At 44.2% G+C, this 12750-nt stretch overlaps 1 long non-coding RNA gene across 1 annotated transcript; it reads right to left on the bottom strand.

Moving 5' to 3' along the window:
* Positions 1-408: 408 nt before the first annotated feature.
* LOC148224183 (uncharacterized) lies at positions 409-8361 on the bottom strand. The gene is made up of 3 exons (XR_015802149.1): positions 7131-8361; positions 4263-5230; positions 409-1577 (listed from the first exon to the last, which is right to left on the bottom strand). It is a non-coding gene; the product is annotated as an uncharacterized LOC148224183 (long non-coding RNA).
* Positions 8362-12750: the final 4389 nt, after the last annotated feature.

Below are 12750 nucleotides of genomic sequence, written 5' to 3'. Positions count from 1 at the left end.
AACATGCAACTGCTCTGTTTGCATGTCCCAAGGACTGGCTCTGCATACTGGTGCCTGAAGAACAAGCACATTGCAAAAGCATTATGTTTCCAGTGGCAAGATGGATGGGAAAAGTGCCAGCCACTTGCTATAACCCTTTTGTCATGCCAATTGCTGGCTGCTATGAGGATGTACTTTAGATACCTCCTTAGAAAAGAGTTCTGCATCTCATCCTTCCAGATGGAGGAGGAATGATTCATACACACATAAGCATGCTAGAATGATGGTTGAAAACATTTTCTTTATGTCTTCTGTTTTGCATTACAGGCATGCTCAGGGCCTTAATCACAGCAAAAAAATTAAACTGAAGATGATGACACTTCGTGCCCCAAACAATGCTTGTGCAAAACCCCAATGCTACTTCTCCCTGGCCACGTCAAGCCTCATATTGCATGCACACACCTCATATGCCTCACTCCCCTGCTCTCCTATTTTCACAGCATTTCTCTGCACAGAACATGACAGAATAACTCCACTTACAAAGCCACCACATCACACAATCACAAACACAAGGGAAAGGATCCAAGAGAGAAATCAGGAGTTGGGAGCTCTAAACTGACCACAGACTGACTTGCAATGCAGAAGAAAAGCAAAAGGATTTCTTTTCTTTCCAGACACACCAAGTGCCCATTTCTTTCCTGGAGGCCACTGCAGGCATCCTCCTCCCCATCCAACCTGCGCAGCACCTCTACCACACACCTGCACTACTCTCAAGGGCCTTGCATCCTGTGAATCTCGTTCTGCTTCTCAGCACTAAATTCCCGCCCATTTACTTTCCTCTGGCCTCACTGATTTGTGAAGTCCTTGGAGCAGAAATTATCTGAAAGCACCTGGAAAGTACCTGAAATATCCTGAGTCCTACTGCAAATAAATAAACAAACGGCAGTGCACAATATGTGTATTAAGCCAACCATATAACAGTCATCTCTGACATCAAAAATTAGGATTGTAGCTTCTTCCTACAGACAGCGGCAGTAAATCCACACTTTGGGGTATATCTGTGGACCAGGAAAACCTTCAGATTTGCTTTCTCTGCAACTCACCTCCCTCTTTCCACCATCACATTATCCATTTCTGGGATCCATGCCTCATTTTTTATTATAAATTATTCTAATCAGGGTTTGTGGCATGGCAGAAATCCAGCATAAACTTCAGAAGTATACATACACACTGGCTATATAGCTTCTTTATTTCATAGGAGGCTTTCAAAGAGCCTGTTACAGAGTCTGGGAGGATTTGGCATCCTTTTTCAGCAGCATCCCTGTGGTGGTGATCCTTTTCTAAAGTGTGCTAGATGCATTCACCTACACTATTTCCTCTCTTTGTAAAAATCTCTCATTAAAGACAGGAAAAAGTGTTTAAGCAGAATTTTTCCTCTGCTGTTTTTCAGGTTGAAGAAGTGTGACTTAGGGGAAGCAAAGGGACTACCGAGAATATCTGAAGTCCATTGCAGACCTTCTATCCCACTCCATCCTCTTCTGAATGGGAAGATGTAAGATTGGCTGGGTAATTGCTCCAGCTCCTTCAGAATCAGGGTTCTAGTGGGAAAGAAAGGCAAAGGCAAAATAAAAAATAAAACAAAAACCACACAAAAGCCCCGGCAAAAGGATTCTTAACTTTTCTTGGGTAAGGAGCACAGGCTACTGTAGCTCTTGAAAAAATCCCTACACTTTGTTCCCTCACACTGCAATAGTTCCAGGAGGAATCTGGATCTGTGGCTTTCCCCTAAAACTAATAAGGAGGTTCTGAACCCCACACTGGGGAGGAGCAATAAAAAAAACCCACAACAACAAGCAATTTAAACACAGAGCACTATCATCTTGTTAAATAATATGTTAAGAACTCATCTGCAAGTCTGTCTTGGCCAATGAGGGACATCAATCAGCATGATACAGTGGTACTCTCTAGCATGCAATTAGTCTCTGCTGTAAGCACTTTAACTCTGGATTTCTTGTATTATATTGTTGTTTGTAACAACTATTACTGTTGCTTTGTAGGAGTGATATGATAGCTGTCCAAGCACCACAATCAAATTATGCTACCAGGACATTTGGGCAAGGGATTATCACAGCAAAGGAAATGGATTATCACAGCTTTTATTCTGAACAAGGATAAGAACAAGATGAGATCTCATTTTGAACATGGCAGGAGGGACAGAAGAAAACTGTGTCTGAGATTTACTTTTTTACCTCCTCCCTCTTTTGGATTTTTCAAGATAGGCATGCTACAAAATCTGACAATCTGAAAAGACAGAATCTGCTTTTTCTAGATTTTGCACTGAAATATCTGAAAACAGATTTAAAATATGCCAAATCAAACGACAGTTAAAACAGCCTCCTTTGATTGGCTGAATGCCTGTTCCTGGGCATTTTCCCACTGCATATCTGCCACTACTTCCTTCATTTGACATCAGGCAACAACCATCACCACCACCAGGCTTGAAGACCTCAGCTCTGTTTTGAAAGTTTACTCTCAGATCTGCTCACTCTCACAGGAAGGAGGACCACTCACCTTCCTTCAGTTGAGTAGGTTCAGCAAAGAACTGATGTGCTCCTTTAAAAAGGTTTAATAGTTTAAAGGTTCTCTGAAAAAGGCTACATCTTTGCCTATCTCATTTTATACCTTAGTTCTCACACTGCATCTCAAAATAAATATTACCTTTTTTAACTTTACAAATCTTGTTTGATTTTTTAACAGTACATTTCGGTATCTTCAAAACATATGTGCATACACTTTTGGTGCATGGTACTCAAGAGACCCTGATTCTGACCTCAATTCTTTGGCAACAGCCAAATATTCCAGACAGGATGAGGGAAAACACACTAGCTTAACCCTCCTGTGATGCAGTTTGAGAGGTCATTAGTAGACATTATATGTTACAGAGGAGAAAAGACAAAACCAGAAAAGATAGCCTAATAAAGAGAAGAAGAAAAACAAACTTTTTTAAAAAAAGCGAGCTCTGCAAAGGATAGAAGAAGCAAAAAACCTGCTTTGCTACACCACAGGGCATGAGTCTGAAAGCTGATGACACCTGGCTGTAATTTCTGGCTGTGGCCCTGACTCCTTCTAGATGACTGCACCACTTCAAGTCACACGTGCAACAGGCTCTCCCTTCACATTTTCCATCGGACTACAGGTCAGCAGTGGTAAACCTTTTCCTTGCCAAGGACAGAGGGCACTAAATATTATTGGCATGACAGACCTCAACATGGACCTTGTGATTCTACAGGTAGTTGATTAACGCTAGAAGGAACAATGACAAACTGAAAAAAAATTACCTGGAAGGAAGTGGAAGTAATCGAAACAACAACAAAAAAGAAATTCAGTAGGACAGAAAGTAGGAAAGCAGATGATAAAAAGGTTCTTAGAAGGAAGCAAACAAACAAACACACCAAAAAAAAGATAAAAGAGAAAAAGACATCCACAGGAATATCTGATTGCATTTGACAGGAAAACAGGGTGCATTCCTTTTTTTTAATAACAATATTGAAACTGGGTAATCCAACAAGCAGCATTTTCTTTTTCCCCATAGAAAATACATGATATAAATTTGTCCATTTTTAAGAAAAATACTCCAAGCTCTCAATGCACTTGTTTTCAGGACTAATGCTTTAACCACATTAGTAAGGTTACGACAAGACCACAGAGTAACTACAATTCAGTCTCTGTCTAGAACCTGCTTTTTTAGAGTCACAATCACTACAGTAATTTTGCAGCTGTGAGAGACTTCACCCTTGTTATTTCTTAGGATTCCTCCCTATTTCAAATGGTAGCTAAAGAGGTTTTGTTCTGGTTCAGTTAAGATCACTTTATCCTTTTTTTCTTTCTTTTCCCCCATATTTCTGTGCTTTTTAACTGTCCTTAACTGGACACACATGGCCAATGCCAGATATGAAGTGCTGTGGATCACTACAGCTATGGGTAAATATTTTAGAGAACCAGGAATTTAACTGCAGATCACATTACTCCAACATCTCTGTCCTTCCTGTCACTTCACCTGCTTGTAATCATCAGAAAGCAGAGTGTCATTTCTAAACTGTAGTTGAGCACTAAAAGCACCATGCTGGCCTTCCTTGGATCTAATTAATGAGAGATTAGCAGAAACAAAGCATAAGGAGGCTATAAACATAATTCTGCTAGTTTATCAGCAAACGGGTTCGGGTTACCAAAGAGATAAGAGTAAGGCTGCTATTTTATCTGTGCGGCCGGACCCGCGCGTTTACCTTCGCTGGGACCACGCCTCCATCAGAATTCCCTCTGAAATGTCAACACGAACCACAGTATTAATTTTCCAAGTTGCCGACCTGTAGTGTTGTCTGCATTGCACAGCCAGCATTTTGGACGTTTCTCTCCATACAAGAACATGCTCCACAAGCCTCATGATATCCGAACTCTGACACATAGGCTGCTCACATGTCACAGAACAGATGCTCGCCGCAGCGTCCTTGAAGAAGACGCAGGGTTGGACCTCCTTAGTTCCAGAAAGTCCACCATATTAGCATCCACCACCATCCAAAGGCAGAGAGGGGTCCCCCAAAGCGTACCTTAGCGTGAATAAATAATTTCATCAAAAGTCATAGCATACAGCTACATGGAAGCAGAATAATTTGGTCATGAACTTAAGCTTAATTTCAATCGGGAAGAAAGCAAAAGCAAAGCCCTTGGATTAGAAGACAGTCATTTCCATTTACAGCTCCTCCCAAATAAAATGTTTTATACAGATGATCAGAACCTAATGCATCGTACAAGTTCCACAGCGAGCAACATAAGGCTGTTGGTGTGTCAGGTCTCTGTAACAGCTCAGTGTGATGAATGATCTGGGTACTTGTCTCTCTGGTATAAAAGCAGCAGAAGCTTTGAGACAAAGAAATAAAGGCCAATGCATATGACACATCTTACAGTGCTTAATATCATTCCTCCTGACTCACACCACTGAAAACAGTTAAGGTCACTATTTCACTTTTATTTTGAATGTGGATTTCAGCATCGGTATCCTCCAAATCCTTGTGAGAATTCAATTTAAAGCAGAAAGAAGGAACATCAGGAACATAGAGCACTTGGGCTATGACAAGCAATACCACACCAGCATGTCATAAGAAAAATAAGTGACCTTCCCTTTTTTGCCTCTGCTGACAGACACACGTGAAGTCGCTTGCAGGCAAGGATGCTAGTGTCATTTCTGGAAGACAATCTAATAAATAAAGATTTAAAAGAGTTTTTAAAAAGCATAACAAAACAAACCTGACTACTGATTGCCGGAACTGAAAAACCTGCCTTTCCAAATCAACTAATAGTTTGGCAAGCCTACGTGAAAGGCAGACAAACAAATAGCATATTTCCTTCGAACATGGAATCTGAATTAAGAAAAAGAAAATCAGCATTTTATTGATTTCCATAATGCCATCTCTACAGCTTAACCAACTCACTCAGCTGCTAATGCTAACTCACTGATGCTATGGAGCCTTCCCATATAATTATACACCCTCCACTTTGCTGAGCCCTAGGGCGCTGTTTCTAACTTTCCAAAGGACCACTGCACCAAAAGTAGAAACAAAAATAAAAATATCTCTTTCATTACCCAAAGCAAACTGGAAACCAAATTTTGCTTATTTAAATGGGAAGTTGGAGAGACTTGATTTTTAAGACAGGGAATAATCTGCCAGTCAACACGTATTTTCAGATGTGATATCATGACAACCAATTCCCATTCAAACTCTCCCCAACTCTATTACTTTTCTGCCCTAAGAATACATAAGAATACAACATATAAACATTGTAAAAATTTTGACTCCTGGGGAGAAATTCTAAAGTCCATCTCAGCTCAGAGGGTTTTTAAGAGGGTGATTCAGAATCAGACATGGAAACTTTTGCGAATGCCACTACAATTAACATTATAAAAAAATCATAAAATGTTACCATTGCTACAGAGATGTAGATTTCAAATATATTTTAATTAAGCTTTTCTTTTAAAAAGACAACCTCGGAATACCTTCCAAACTAAATTTAAGGAAGATATCTTCTCCAATTCCAAAATCAAAAACGTCCTAAATAATTAATGAAGTAAACTCTGCCATTTTTCTCCATTTCTCAAACAAATTCAAGCAGGCAGCTCCAGTATATTTTATTGAGAGTTTTGTTCAATTAGGGATGGCAGAATTTGGCCCAATTGATCTAGTACTGTCGATCTGGAAAAAATATAATGCAACTCTGCATTGTAAACACCCTTCCCAAATGACTGTACTTGAAGTCCCCTTTCCTACTCCCCTTGTTTGCCCTGCCTTGATATTTCAGATCCAACCATGCTCGATTCACCACATCCATCTACATTCAGTGTATCATTTGAGCTAATATAACTTGATTTTGCTATGGTTTCCCATGCATATATTAACTGGGAATCAGTTAATCTATTTCTTGTGAGAATGGTGAAATGCGTGGATTTTTGTTCAACAAACAAACAAGTTGATAGCATCAATACAGAGCTGGAGAGTCTCTAAAAACAATCTAGTTTGCATAATTAATGTTAATTACAATAACATCTCAATCAGTGACACAAAGACTTAGCAATGAACACAGTCATACGAGGAAGTGAAAACATGAAACAAATATGAAGGGATCTTGTCTTGTTCTGAAAGAGTATCAAACAAACTTTCAAGAGATTTATAAATAACTACAGAAAGGCAGAAGACAATTCTGCTTTGTTAGACGTATTTTCTTTACAGGCTGCTTAGCACAGAGCTTTTTTCTGAGATTGTAGTAAGACGGTGGCTCTGAGCTAGGGACACAGCAGATAATACTACCTTTCTACAACATCACATCCAAGTCATTATCAACTGTTTTAAAGAAAACCAGCCGAGGGCCTGATCCTTCTGCCAGTGATTTCAATAGCAAACACTTTAACAATGCAATGTGAATGTTTGGGGGTTGGGGGCAGTTCTAGAGACAGAGGAGAATTAGGAAAACAACTGCAACCGCATATGAGTATGGAATCCCACAGGCGCAGAGGAATTTCAGGACAAGATAATTAATTTTTCAACAACCTTTTTCCCGCTTTCTGTAGCAACAAGGGATAGCTATACACACAGAAAACTTACCTGCCTGTTTCACTTGGCAGAAGAAGTCTTAAACAGGGGAGTTTTGGTCACTTAACAAAGCAGATTTACATTTAATCCTCAGTAGTTTTCTTCATGGCCCAAGAAAAACTAGTCATCCAACACGGTGTCATTTCAAGGAAAGAGAATAAAATAGTTATGAAAAAAATAAGCGCCACTCTACCTCACCCAGATTGGCACTGTAGTACACAAGTAGTCACACAAGCATCGCAGGGAGCACTTGTGATTTAAAGTGCCACTCAGAGTGAGTAAGGGTGGTGTCATTGAGTCTGATGAGGGGAGGAATCACGACTTGTCACGTCATTACTACAGGGGCCTTTCTCAAAACGTGAGTTTCTTGATTACTCCTCACATTAATGCAAATCTGCTCTGTTAATGAAGTTACACTGGTGCTAAACCAGTTCCAGAGAAGAAACAGCCCCGCTTCATACCGATTCAACAGACCACAGTTGAAGGAACCCTCCCCATAAAGGCAAAATTTAGGAAGTTTTAAGGTTACGTTGGGCTAGTTACCCCTTGGGAAAAGGACTGATTTTCTATTCGATGTCAATCTCACAGCTGATTTATTTTTGTTTCCCTACCTGTATTTATAGATAAATTAGGACAAGATTTAGTAAAGATTTAATTTTCTCTAGAAATTCACTGACCCTCTGCATACACTTGAGTACTCGCTGAGTAAAGCCACACTTTACTAGGACTTATTTACAAGAGTGCTTGCCTTTAGAAAGAGGAACTTCATGTGGAGGATTCCCAGAATGACGCTGGCCTTTCCTCTTAACAAAAGTTCAGTAGATTTATTTTTCGAATGCCTGAGATAGATGATTTTGGAACCCTGTGAGGTTTAGTAAACCTTCAATTCAGCAATTAGTTTCCATATGATATAAGTTACACAGATCGACCAATTAATATTAATAAATAAACCCAGCAGAGTACTAAGGCTTTGGACTAAGGCCCTGTGCATGGAAGCACTGCTGTATTTGCTGGGGTTTTCCATACCTCTGTTTTATTTTAGCTGTTCTGTATGTACAGCACACGAGAACATATACCACATTCACATTCTAAAAATACATGAAGGAGAGGGGAAAAAAAGAAAAGAAAGGAAAAGAAAAGAAAAGAAAAGAAAAGAAAAGAAAAGAAAAGAAAAGAAAAGAAAAGAAAAGAAAATCAATAGCAGTGAAACAGAGACAAAATCATTCCACATCGAGCGCACCCAATACCAAGCCAAGACACCAAAACTCCCCGCTGCGGTCCACGGCTTCCCCCTTCCAAACACGCATGTTCCTGCTACGGCAAGTGAAGCCCAGGTGATAGTGCAATATTCAGGAATGACAGGGTGGGGAGGAGGATGGAGCACCTAGAAATACAAAAGGTGGATTTCCCCGCTTTTCCAGGACGGACAGTGGCCAGACCATGGTTTAGAAGGGTTGTTCGACCCGGGCGGCTTTCGGGATACCCTCACGTCAACCATCACCACAGCCTCAACCAGGGCGGGGAAAAAAAAAAGCAAAATACAATCAAAATTACAATCGCTGGCAGCGACACGCCTTAGAAGTTGGCAACGACGCCGGGGGGTTATATCTATATTTTTTTTTCCCTTTCTTTTGCAGTGCGAGCGGGTAGTGTCAGGCTGCGCCGGGAGGGGAATGCCCCAACTTTGGAACAGTTGTCCGTGGCTGCCCCACACAGCCCGGGGGTGCCTCGGCCCGCGCCTCCCGCACTCCCAGCCCCCTCAGCGAGCCCGGGAGGGCTGTGCCCGGCACTCACCCGCTCCGGGGGCTCCGCGGCGAGGACCGGCGAAGGAGGCGCCCGGGGGAGCGGGGACTCGGCGGAGAGAGGGGGCGCGGGGGAGGCGAAGAGGCTGCCGGGGGGAACACGCGGGGGAGGGATTTAAACCGCGGGGAGGTCAATGTAAAGCGAGCGGCGGGGGCGGCTGTGCCCGGCTCTATCCCATGCCGCCGCGGTAGCCCCGGGCGGCGGCCGAGCTGGCGAGAGTGAGCCGGGTCGGCAGGCGGTGGGGAGGATGTGACACGGTGACAAGTGCGGCCCGCCAGCCCTGTGCCGGGGGAGGGGGGGGGGAGGGGGGCCGGGGCAGCCCAGGCAGCGCCGCCCGCCCGCCCGCCCGCACACGGCATTGACGGCGCTGCCGTGACTCACACACGGGAGTTGGTCACAGGGCGGCACCGCGCGGGCGGCGGCGGGGGAGCGCCCCGCCCCCCACCCGCCCGGCAGCCAACGGCGCGCCGCGGCCCGGCAGATTGGCAGGGCGGGCGGCCAATGGGAGTGCGGGCCGGCCGCCGGCGGCGCAGCGGCCCGTCCGGTCCAGCGAGTCTTCTGAGGACACTCCGCCGCCAAGTGCCGGGGAGGGCCGGGGGGAGCCCCGCGGGGCGGGATCCACGAGCCGGCCCGGCCAGCGGCCAATCAGCAGCGAGGGCCGGGTTGATGGGCGGCGCGAGCGACCAATAGGAAGCGCGCGGGGGCGCGGCGGGGAGATGGTCACGCAGGGAGCGGGAGCGGGAGCGGGAGCGGGAGCGGGGGCGGGGGCGGCGGGGGCGGCGGGGGCGGGGGCGGGGGCGGGGGGGGGGGGGGGCGGGGGCGGGCGGCGGCACCGGCACCACCACCACCACCACCACCACCACCACCACCTCGGCAGGGGAGGCGGAACCTCGGCAGGCGAGGCGGGGCCGGCGCCTTCGAGAACCCGGGCAGGGGAAGGGCTCGCCCCGGGGCCGCCAGCTGAGCGGGAGGTGGCCGGGGCGGGTCGGGGTTGGCCCCGGCGGCGCCAAGGTCGTTTCCCGCGGGAGGAAGGAGAGCGCAGCTGGGGCCTGGTCCGGGGGAAGCCGGGGAGGCCCCGCTGGCGGCGGTGAAAAGCCTGGGGAGGGGGCTGGGAGAACATCCGCTTCCCTCGGGATACCGGGGGTCTGGAAGTGGGAAGCTAGGGGTTGCCTGTGTTTGACAGGTGTCACGGCTCAAGGTCTTGGATGTTTTTTAATTCTGACAGATTTTTAGAGAACAATGTAGAACCCAGGGTCCGGCGCGGTATCAGAATTTGCCCAGGTGAATGAAAAAAATGAGATCAATAGCACTGGCAGCGCAATTCCTCTCTCCTGCTGCCGGAGGGGAATTGACAAGTAGGAGCAGCGTCAGTGGTGTAAAAAAGCAACGCTGTTATCACAAGTGGTTAATATTGGAGGAATTTATTTTGGACACGAGGAGGCAGTAGGAGTTTCCTACGAATACTGGAAGCTTACCAATATTTTAATCCCCGTGAAGGAAATGGGATATTCAAATTGTTCTTCATCTCTATGTACAAACTCTTACACTAAGACCTGCTTTTTGCAGTAAAAGCATAACATAGCTGATAGACTTCTGTAAGATAACGAGATAACAGAATAAGGGACTACATTGGTGTTTTCACCGCTGAAAACATAAAGCTTTGTTTGTTAAAAAACTTGTTACATCTGCAGACTGCTGTAAATACAGATTTATTTTTCTTACTTTCATTTCCACAGTAATTGAAGAGCTGAAAAACGGTAACCCACAATAATTTATTCATATTTTTCACTTCAGAAATAGTGGGACTAATTGCAGATTTTTTCCTACTTTTCTTGAAATCTAGGGGAGTTGGAAGGGAGAGTTCACAGTTTCTCATTTGAAGCAGTAATTGTTAAATCATACACCAAAAAAACCCCAAGGCTCTCAGATTTGTGTCTTAGCATCTAAGGCCACATTCTGCCAGCCTTGCCATAGTGTCTTGCAAGAAATCTGGGATGGACAGTACATAAATTGCTCTAATATGAAAGGGGAAGAAAATAAGACCATTAAAACCATCCTATCAGAAAAAAAAAAGGAAGAAAAAAAAGATGGTGGAGGTAACGTTTTCTTTTCAACTAATCATTGGGAACAATGAAGGATGTTTATAAGTGACTGCCATCTTTTAATTGATAGCAAAAGCAGAAAATCTACGATCTGTTGTCTTTTTTTCTTTTTTCCCCCCTTGCCATTAGCAAGAGGTTAAAATACTTGCAGGATTCTGCAGCCTTCAGCAGTGCTCACAGTGACTCATGCTTGGAGACTTCTGAATGCTGCACTAAAGAGGGCTTTGCATCAGGTCCAGTGCAATTTGGCAAACAGAATGAACTGAACATTCACCATGCAATGATAGATGAATACATATATATACACACACAGACCTCTTCAAAGAACTGAAAAGAGAGGGAATCTCCAGGCAGACAATTGTCTTTTTGTAGCTGTACCTTCTTTAACAGCAATAATCTGACAGAATTGAGACAGAAATTGAACTTGTGAGTTTAAGTGTGATTGTGATTGTCTCTGGGTGGTAAAAGTCTATAAGCAATCATCCCATGCCACTATACAGCCTTCCATGGGAGCTTTGCATACACCTCCAGAGACAGCAGCTGAGGGAATATTTCATATCATCACGGCACTGCAGCTTTCCCAATATGCAGCTGGGTTTTTTCAGGGCCATTCCTGGCAGGGAAGCAGTTGTATGAAGGCTTTTACTTTTAAAGTCTCAATTTCACAGCTACAGAGAAAAGTTTGAAAACGAGGCCTGCCTGCTAAAGGTTATTTCTCTCTGAGGTGGATTGATTTAGGTTTTGCATGTTTGGTTGTTTAGGATTGTGCTTTCTTCAGCTGAACGGAGCTAAGCTACTCCTCAGTTAGGCTGGGCTTAGAAGTTACAGCATTTCTACCAAAATGTTTCAGGAGTGCTTACAGGTAAAGTGGGGCCTCTTAGACAAGGATCAGCTCTGCAGGGATAGTTGGTGTCCTGGCTCAGAGATCCAGCAGCTCTCCCCCTGTAATTTGTGTGTGGGAAGTGTGTCATGGGTTTGGCTCTGGCTTCACCTGAGAGAACCAAACCACAAAATCCAGAGTAAAAGGAGCTCAGGCAAGCAGGTCTGCTCAACGTGCACAGTGTGCCTGTAGCTGGGGTAGGTCCCAGGGGCTTGATGCACCTCTTCCACCCTTGTGAGCAGGAAGTAATTCCCCTGAAGCTCACGGGTTTGAGGTTTCAAAGCCTGAATCAATTCAGTGTCTGGCAAGAGGGCCTTATCCTTCCTTGCTCTCATCCATGCCCAGCCCAAGAAGTCAGAAATCTTTGATCCCATGCAGGTGCCTTGCTGACATAAACTTTGCTTTCAACTGCATCTTCTAGGGAGCATCAGAAAGTGTGTATTGTGTTGAGGGGAGTACTCCTTGAAAATATTTGTTCTTCTGAGCATAATTGAGATTATTTTGTTGATAGTTTCACACAAAGGCCTTGGAGCCTGTCTCTTTATAAAATAAGACTGTTTAGTTAGTTATTGACCTTAGAGAATACCTTTAAAAACATGTAAATACCCACTTTTAAGTGAATAAAAGCAGTGAATTCCCTTAATCTATGTTTATTTTTTGAAAACCTTCCCATCAGTTAGATTAGTGGCTAGGGATGTTCATGGAAAGATTTTTAAGCCCGTTTTAGAGGGTATTCATGGAAAACAAAATTTTATCTCAAAAACACAGTCATCTTACCAGGTGTTAATTTATGTTCTGGGAATCCAAACCAGTATTACATGTCTGATTTGTTCAGGATTTGTAGCTC

This window comes from Sturnus vulgaris, chromosome 3 (assembly GCF_052056855.1).
Source record: "Sturnus vulgaris isolate bStuVul1 chromosome 3, bStuVul1.hap1, whole genome shotgun sequence".
In the NCBI taxonomy this organism is placed as follows: domain Eukaryota; kingdom Metazoa; phylum Chordata; class Aves; order Passeriformes; family Sturnidae; genus Sturnus; species Sturnus vulgaris.
The sequence above is the reverse complement of the archived record's forward strand: the minus strand, read 5'-3'. Positions and strand labels throughout refer to the sequence as shown.